Genomic DNA, 9,238 nt, shown 5'->3' on the forward strand with positions numbered 1-9,238 from the left:
CTCACAGACTCTGAAGGCAGCAGAGCATCAGAGCAGCACAGACCTGGCTCCATCTCTCTGGAAGGTGGTATTTACAGGCCAAGGAGGTCCCCTTGCCTGAGGATGTCATATCTTTGCCTTAATGTGTGCCTAGTTCTAGTTTTCTAGTCCAAGTCCTGGAAGTGGTTCTAGACTTTCCCTGTAGTCTCAAGGTTCTGTGCTTTTCATCCTGGGTGATTTTCACCAAGTAAATGCTTCCTGCCTCTGCATGGCATCTCTGAACAGAGCCTGCCTTGGGCAGCAGGCTCACTCTTGCTTTTCCCCTCATCTCAGATACCAGGAGCCTGCTTTCCTGTTGATGCCATGTGATCCCAAGCTAACCCAAAGCAACCCAAAGGCTCTGGAGCAAACTGGGAGCTATGTGACCACCAACCTGCAGCAGGGTGACACCATCCACATCCCTCACGTGGTGCTGCCAGGAGAGAACATCCTCTGAACACGAAGCCAATGCTTCAGATAACACTGTTGGAGCTGCACAGAGCTACTCTGGGCAGGGTCCTGCAGCTTCATCCCTGTGGACTTTCAGAGGGTCTTGAAAGACCCATGTGGATGGTGTGGGACTGTGTTGTGAGAGGCAAAGGGGCTGCTGAGGCATCCCCTTTGTGCTGGTTCAGATTCCCTAGCAGGTGATGGGTTAGGCATTAGCAAGCAGGGCGTCTGAGAGGGCTGGGGAAATTCTTTTACTGTGCACAGAGCTGAGGGAAGAGCTTCTCCAGACCTAGCTGACCTTGCTCTCCAGGAAGGTAAAGGCAATAACCCACCATGACACACTGAGAGCCCCAGCAGAAGCCATCACCCAGAAACAGACACCCAGGACTGCACAGAGAAGAGCAGGGACCCTTCAGCTACAACCTGCACTGGGAAATCAGCTCTGCTGGGGACTGCTTTCTGCCCCTGGTCCAAAAAGCATGTCACAGCCAGCCTTGTCCCTCTACTAAACTCTCTTCACCCTCCTTATCTGCACCCACATTTCCTGTTGGGAATGATGCCTGCCCGTGGGGTTAACTGCCCAGGTTAGTTGACCTGGGCCAAAACCTGCCAGGAGAGATGCTGAGGGTGTTCCAGCACAATTGGACACTGCTTCATTCGTTGTCACCCATGCAGCTCTTATGCCCTGCAGCAGCTGCAGCTCTGTCTTTAGGGGGCACTAAGACTGTCGAGAAGTTCAGAGTCCTGCCTGCAGCACAGCTCTGGATACAGCTGCTGAGTTAGGTGGCCCATTGGGAGGGTACAAATAGAAGGAAGGAAGCAGAGGTACAATTGGTGTGCCACTATTGCTAGGATAGCAGCCTGTATGACCCGACAGGAGGGGAACCCAGCAGAGACTGAAGGCTCAGAGCAGAGGAAAGCCGAAGGAGTCGGAGTTGTTGGTGGCTGGGATCCCGCGGTGGCTTCGCAGCCTCTGCTTCCTGTGGGTTTTTAGCTGTTTGCATAACAAGCACTTTGGCTCTGCTCCAGGGCCAAGTTCTGCAAGTCGATAACCTCTTTCTTCATGCTTTTGCATCACAGTCCTTTAAATGCAGCAGTTCCTAAGCTGTGGCCTGAGGACCCAAGGCGGAAAGCTGACAGGTGCTGTTCAAACCTGGTTCACTGCTGCAGTGCTCCCTGACCTCCAGGGATGGAAACCCATATAATATTTAGGAGCTGACCAGAGTCTGACATCCAGGGTAAGGGCATGGATAGCTAGAGGGTCATGCTTTCATTTCCTTCCGAAGGCAGCCACCTAAAATTAAAAAAAAAAACCCAAACCACAAATTATCTGCTGCCTTTGCTGGGGCACCAGCTGCAAAGGGAAGTGAAAGTTCCCTTTGTAAGGGATCCAGCACAGTCCACAGCAATCACTACTGTGATTTCTCTAGTATAATAACTCCCATACTCTTCCTCAAAACACAGCTGGGGTACAGAAAATCAGAAAACCCAGAAACAGACAGCTGTACTCAAGGAGAATGCATGTTGGGATGATGGGCAGAGGCAGAAAGCCCACAAGGTGCAAGGAGTGGATGATCTCTGCTGCCTAACAGGTTTCTGCCATCTCACAAAGAGAAACCCAGCCTCTTGATGTCTCTGGGATCTAGACTGTCCATTTGACACATCTCTTGAGTTCTCCCCAGTTTTGCTGAAAGCAGCTTCATCAGGACAATGCACCCACCATTAACCTTTTTGCTGGCTGCCACACAATCCATCAGCAGCAAAGGACAAATTAACATCAGCAGTGTAAGAAGTGAGAGAGTTAAACTGAGACATGTGGGTTGCAAATGTCCCTTCAAGGGTATGAACCTCCACTGTACCACTGTGAATATTTATGGAAATGGACCCAGGGCTGCAAACCTGAGGAGACTGTAAAAAGGCTCCCTGTTAAATGGGGATAAAGCTCTGAGATCTCCCTAGATCATTTGGTTTTACCTTTGTTGTTTTTTTCTCTCCTTGAAGACAGTTACCAGGCTGAGTTTGGTGTATCTTGTACCAAACAAAAGTACTAAAAGCCCTTTAATCTACTGCTACATGATCAGCAGCTCATTTGGTTTTGGGATGGTAAAAGGCACTGGTGTGAGACATAAGCTGTGCACAACACAGAGCTCATCCTTGATTATCTGGGAAGAATTCACTGGCACACTCTTACTGCAGGCTGGGCAGGCTGGTGGTGCCCCTTCCCTGGCTGTAAACCAGGTGGCTTTCAGTGTCCTCAGGTGAGTACAATGGGCAGGGCACAACCTAGTGACAACTGGCCAGGAACACTGGGAGTGAAAGGTGTATTTTCAGGGATGAACACAGGGAATGGCACTGGGAAATGTGTCTGTTGTGGTGTCAGCTCTGTATCAATGCAGGTAGAGGCACGAGAGGTTTTAAAAAGAGTAGCAGAGACCCACTAGGATGGTGGGGAGACTTTTACTTCCTCCCCCCCGATACTCTTTGGGTGCTGTGCAGGCTCTTTCACCATGAGCAGCAGGGCACATGTGGACATCTACCATGATCAGCTCCCTCTGCCTCCCTGCCACCACTGCTGGTGCTGATGGAGGTTTGCAGGTGCTTTCTCCTTGCTCTGTGTTTGTGTGAGAAAGGAGCTGTGGGGAGCAAAGCTTGTGGGGCCATCTCAGCACATCACAGAGTCCTTGAGATAGTGCCTCCAGCAAAGACAAGTGTTACATGACCAAAGTAGTGTTCCCATGGCCTGCAGGAGTATGGTTGTCTTCCCCTGTGATTTTATGACAGTAGAAGGGGAAGTAAAGGGCTGAAGCCTTTGCCATGGCCACTTCCAGGACTCTGGCACCACAGCCTGGGGGTTCTGCATGCACCCAGACCATAGGGATGTGCCAGCTGTGTGCACCCATCCAAGCCAGGCAGGAACCAGGACTCTTAGAGGTGGCGCCCAGAGACTCAGCTCTACACTGCACCCCTGAAGACCTTACAGTCTCATCTGAAGAGATGCAACGAGTAAAAGAGTTGACCTGTCACTGTGTTGCACAGGGAAGGAGGAAAGGGACAGTGAGTGACACACACGGCTATGTCTGTCTGATAAACTCTGACACAGCCAGGTGGCAATCTGCTCTGCTGGGGCTGATCCCCCACCATGGGTAGAGCTGGTGACAAGGGGTGTCTTTCCACCAAATGACCATGAAGGCTCTTGCCCTTCTAAAAATGTTCTTTGGGATGCAGCAACAGTGGCTACAAAAGATTTAGGGGGAGTGTGGGCATCTCTCAGAGCAGCCCTTACTGGACACCCACCTTTGAGGCTTGCCATGTTCACCCCAAGATATGTGCCCTCAGAAGTTACTCTCTTTTTAAATTAAATAAAACAAAACAAAAACAAAACAAGCAAATAAACAACACAAACAAACCAAAACAAACACCACCAAGAACTAGGCCACAAAATATCTAAAATGTGTTGTTGTGTCCCGTCAGCCGTTTTCACTCCACTGTTAGCACCAGATGTGGTCCAGGCTGCTCCAAATGCTGTGCCAGACCTGTTCCACACCTGCCTTCTTTGGCAACTGAGACTCAACTGTTTCTCTGCTGTGAGGAACAGAGAGTGGCACAGGGAGCACAAAAAAAGACTGCTCAATCTCGTGCATCATGTTCTGAGCCCTGTACCTTCCTGGATACCCTCAGGCAAAGTCCTCTCCAGATTTTTTTTTCCTCTGCTACCAGTTCATGTGGGGGTCCAGGATGTGCTGGCACTAACACGTGTCCAGGAATGGCTCCACATGACATCTAGCCTTGGACTTTGCCTGCCCAAACAAAGTCAAGAAGAGGCTCAGCAGTGCCTTCCTTCTTCTTCCCGGTGGGTGGCTGCCTTTATTTGCTTGCTGGGATTTTTCAGGGAGGCAAGGACATTTGGTTAGGCATTGATAGGGCAGGGCAGGGAGCCAGAAGAACTCCTGTTCCTGCAGGACAGGAGGTCAAAAGGCCAGCGTGCTCACTCCCAGACAGTGCTCAGAGCTCCTCCATCTGCACTCGCTTCCTTGGGATGTGAGAAACACTGGGTAGGTGAATAGAATCCAGGGGATAGAATCATAGAATCATTTAGGTTGGAAAAAATCTGTGAGATCATCGTGTCCAACCATTAACCCAGCACTGCCAAGCCCACCACTAAACCATGTCCCCCTGCATCACATCTACATGGCTTTGAAATCCCTCCAGGGATGGTAACTCCACCAATGCCCTGGGCAGTCTGTGGCAGTGCCTGACAACCCTTTCAGTGAAGGGTTGAAGGACACTCTGCTGGTAGCCCTCATCTCAGCATCACTGCAGCAAGCAAGGTATTTGGAGAGAGCAGCAACCACAGGGCTTGGTCAATGGGAGAGCCACCCCAGGACCTCGTGAGACTGATCAAGGGACATTAACATGAAAGCTTCGAGCAGGTTAATGACACTCTTTGTGTCATTAGTGTCATTAGTGTCATTGCCACATTCAGAGGAGTGGCAAGATGAATAAGTGAACGTAACAGATACTGGGTGAAATTTAGCAGTGGAAAGGGCAGGGTAGAGAGTCCAAGAACATCAGTTCCAGGCCAGGACAGAGGCTGTATCACTGTGTCTCTCTCCCCAGCTAAGACCACATATGTAAAAAAAACAAACCACAACAAACAGAGAAAATCAGAATCGTTTTTCCCTGGCACCCCTTCTTGGGGGATCACCCAGGAGTCACCGGGACAAGTGTTTCCCCAAGAGGAGCTTCCCTGGAACCCATGTGTACCCACCCAGGGTGGGTTTGTCCAGCCCCTGGATGAGCTCCTCCAGCACTTTGTTTTCCATGACTTGCATACAGAGGCTGAAGAAAGGTATTCCTGTTTGCTTTAAACTCGCAGCCCGATCATTTTGGAGATGGACACAGTTTGTGTCAGGCCTGGACACAACAGCAGCACAGAAGCAGCTAGGCTGGCCCTGGGACCACCAGAGTGGGCTGTGAAGAAATTGTTTCTAAATTAAGTTGAAAGAGGGCCTTGGGCCAGCATCTCTGAAGTCAGGTGAAGCTTTAAAGACCATCAGGGTTTCCAGGGGAGGCAGTGGGCTCCTAGAGGGCTGTGGTAACATTAGGACAGGGGAGGGATGCTCAGGGGCTTAGCAGGTTTCTATGTTGTACTCCTAGACTACAGATGAGTAGTCCTGGTCCTGCTGACCCAACATGTAGTTTAGGACCCAAATAACACCCCAGCTGTTCTTGGAGCTGCCTGAAGGAAAGATCTGGTTGCATTTTATTTTCCCATTCTCCTGACTGCTATCCTGATGACTCCCCATTTCCTGTAAAAGAAGTTCCACAGCAAGTCCTTCCCTGGCAAGACATGGAACCATCTTGCCTTATCAGACACAGGAGAGCTAGACAGGGACTTTCCACTCTTTGCTGCTGTGCCCTAGTAGGAATACCAGCCCCGTACATCTTACTTGCTTCAGAGACTTCTCCAGTTACCCTCCCTGTGCTGCCTTGGCACTCTTGGCAGCTCTGCTCCCACAGACTCCAGCTTTAATCTCTTTAATGGCTTTTTCCTGGCCCTGGTCATCCTCTGCCTGGAAATCCTTGACCAGAAGTATCCTACAGGAAAGCCAGGATGGAAGATGATGCTTCTGGGAAGCACAAACCCCTCTGCTCCATGGGAAAGCCCCCAAAGATTCAGCCACTGTGGCCTCCTCCAGTTCCCTTTGCCAGCAGCTGAAAAAAAGTTTCATTTGGGAATTCCTACATTTGACCTTTTGCCCATACTGTCCCTGATTGCCCACACAAGTGTGGCATGGGCCTGCAGACTCTCTTCGCACCAGAGATGTAACCAGCCTAAACCTCCTGGCTTTCAGAGAAAGCATTTTGTAGCATATCCATATCAAATCATTGCAGAACTACCTGCCCTGTATCCTCACACACACTGTCTGGGACAAGTGAACATCTTCTGGAAGAGAAGCAGCAATGCTGAGCAGATTCGGACTTTCAGAGTGGGAAGAACTGATCCAGAAGGCTTGTGTATGTGCCACCAGAAATGCTCTATGAGGGGGCTGATCTGGACCAGCAGGAATTTCTTCACAGACTGAGCTGTATGGGTTTCTGGAAGCAGAGAGAGCAATGACCCTCCTGAAGCTCAGCCAGAGCTCTTGCAGAAAAGCACCTCAGGGTCACATCTGTTGGGGTTAATGCCCTGCTGGAACAAGATGTTATCTCCCTGCATTTGCAGTATGGGAAAGGCTGCAGCCTCAAAAACTGATGATGCAAATGAGGCAGAACCCCTCTGGACAGCTGGGAGCTTCTGCTCATCATAGACTTGTCCCAGCTGCCAGCACAGCCCATGATGAATGAGCTCAGCATGTCCTGGCACACCACAGCCCCCCAGCATTTACTTTAGACAGTTGCAGCACAAGGAAGACAAATGAGATCTATGGAAACCCAACCTGCTGTTGGCCCCCTCTGTCTCCATTTACATGTCTGTTTTCTCCTCCAAGACCATTGTAGCTCCTTTGTTTAGAAGCATGTCTGGCTTCTGATCTTGTTCCAGATGTTTTTTGCTTGAGCCCTTCCTCATTCTTTTAAAGCACTGAGTACAGACACTTTTGGGCCCACTTTGGATAAAAATCACTAGACTCAGATGCTTCAGACCTTGAACCAACCCAAAACTACAGCCTCCTTCTGGTACTACCCAGAGGTAATGCTCATCACCTGCTAGCTGAACTCTCACAGCTGCCTCCCACTCAAAAATCTTCAAAATTTCATAAGGGTGATGAAAAATCACCAGGTTGAAGTTCTCCAGAGAGAGAAAGGACCCCTCAAGGGTTTCCCCCTCCTTACAACACCATGAGCCCTGTCCTTGCTCCAAGCCCAGGTGTTAAGCATCAGGATCCTGGAGATATAGCCAGAGATGTCAAGGGAGGATGCAGGATGGCAGCAGATCTGCAGGGAATCCAACCCTCAGAGGACAGGTGGTCCAGGAAGCATTTGGCAAGATGGGAACAGTGTGTCCTGTTAGTCAGCTCTCCATCTTCAAACCAGCTTTTATTTACGTTGGACCGAGGCTCCACAGCTGCTTCCAAAAGGCATTTGATGCTAAACTCACTGGCTTCATCTGCCCTCAAGAGCTCTTTAGGTTGCTTTCTAATTTTCTCAAATCCAAACCAAAATTAAGTTGGTGAAACAGAGCCAAGGCTGCCAAGGCCCTTGCCAGAAGCACACCAGCATGTGGCACAGATGGTGACAGCAAGGATATTGTCTTTCACCACTGATGGTTCACACTCTATTATTAGTGTCTGCACAGCCTGCTACACTTCAAAGAGGACTCATGGATACCACACAAAATCTACTTTCTTCAGCCAAGCTTAGAATCAACCATAGAACCACAGAATGTTTGGGGTTGGAAGGGACCTTAAAGACCACCTAGCTCCAGCACCTGCCATGAGCAGGGTCATTTCCCACCAGACCAGGTTGCTCCCAGCCCCATCCAATCTGGTCTTGAACACTTCCAGGGATAGGGCAGCCACAGCTTCTCTGGGTACCACATACCACCACCCTCATAGGAAAGAATGTCTTCCCAACATCTAAATCTATCCTTTTTCAGCTTTAAAACCATCCCCCCTCATCCTTTCATTATACATACTTGGAAAAAATAATTCTCCAAGCTCCCTCCATGTTCCCAAGATGCCTTCATCATGTGGGCACCAGGTCAGTTCCCTGATTTGCACCCAGGCACAAAGGTTTCTTGTGAGCATGGAAGGCCTCACATCAAGCATCCAACAAATGAGTAGGGACTTTAGAGAGCAACTCTATCCTCCCACATCCATCTTCTAGAGAGATTCCCAAAGTCATGGTCCCAGTGACTTCATGCAGCTCTCAGAAGAGAGTAAGAGAGAGCACTAGCAACCCACTAGCACCCACTAGCAACCTGGTAGGCCAGAATAACAGAGGGGAAAAAAAAAACATTAATAGGAAGGCTTGCTCCAAGTCATCTAATCCATCCTGCTGAGCCAGCAGCCATCCTGCTGAACCCTAGAAGTTTCCATCGGTGGGAATGTTGCATTTCTTCAGTTGCCTTTTCCTGCTCAGTGAAATTTCCCCCTAAAGTTTGACCCCAGAGACCCCTGTGGTTTCTTGACAATTCATAAGTAAACTCAGAGTACTTTTTTCACTTTCTCTTCATAGTATCCCTCTGTCCACTTGGAGACCATCTTATCTATTCCTGGAATCAGGGTAAACCCAAATTCCTTCAGACTGTGCTTGGAGGCCAAGTCATCCAGACCTCTCACCAAACACTGCTGTCTGCCAAAACCCTGCCAAGTGGGTGCACACCTTACCAGAGCTAAGCTGTCCCATTCGGGACCATCTCTTCCATCAACACTAATTTAAATGACTCCTGGACCACAGTGGTGGCCAAATTCCTCGATGAACAAAACTCAGAAATAAACAAAAATTATAGTCCCCATCAGGAGGGAAGAGACCCCTGAATTCCTTGGCAGAAAGTTGCAGGACATGTTCTTGTTCTCAGCCCCCTTGTTCTCAATCCAACAGCCAAGATGCAGCCCCCATTTCTCCCATTACCTACTGCCAAGATGGGCTTGAGATCTGAACACCTCTTGGTTTGAAGCTGACTCACCAATTGCATATTTTTTGCTTTATTCTGCAGGAGCACAGTTTTAAACATGGAACCTACAGCACACGCCTATGCCAGGAGATGCTATTTTTTGCCACAAGCCACCTGCATTGGCTTTGCTAGCAGCAGGGCTGCTGAGCAGTT

This window comes from Calypte anna, chromosome Z (assembly GCF_003957555.1).
Source record: "Calypte anna isolate BGI_N300 chromosome Z, bCalAnn1_v1.p, whole genome shotgun sequence".
NCBI classification, from domain to species: domain Eukaryota; kingdom Metazoa; phylum Chordata; class Aves; order Apodiformes; family Trochilidae; genus Calypte; species Calypte anna.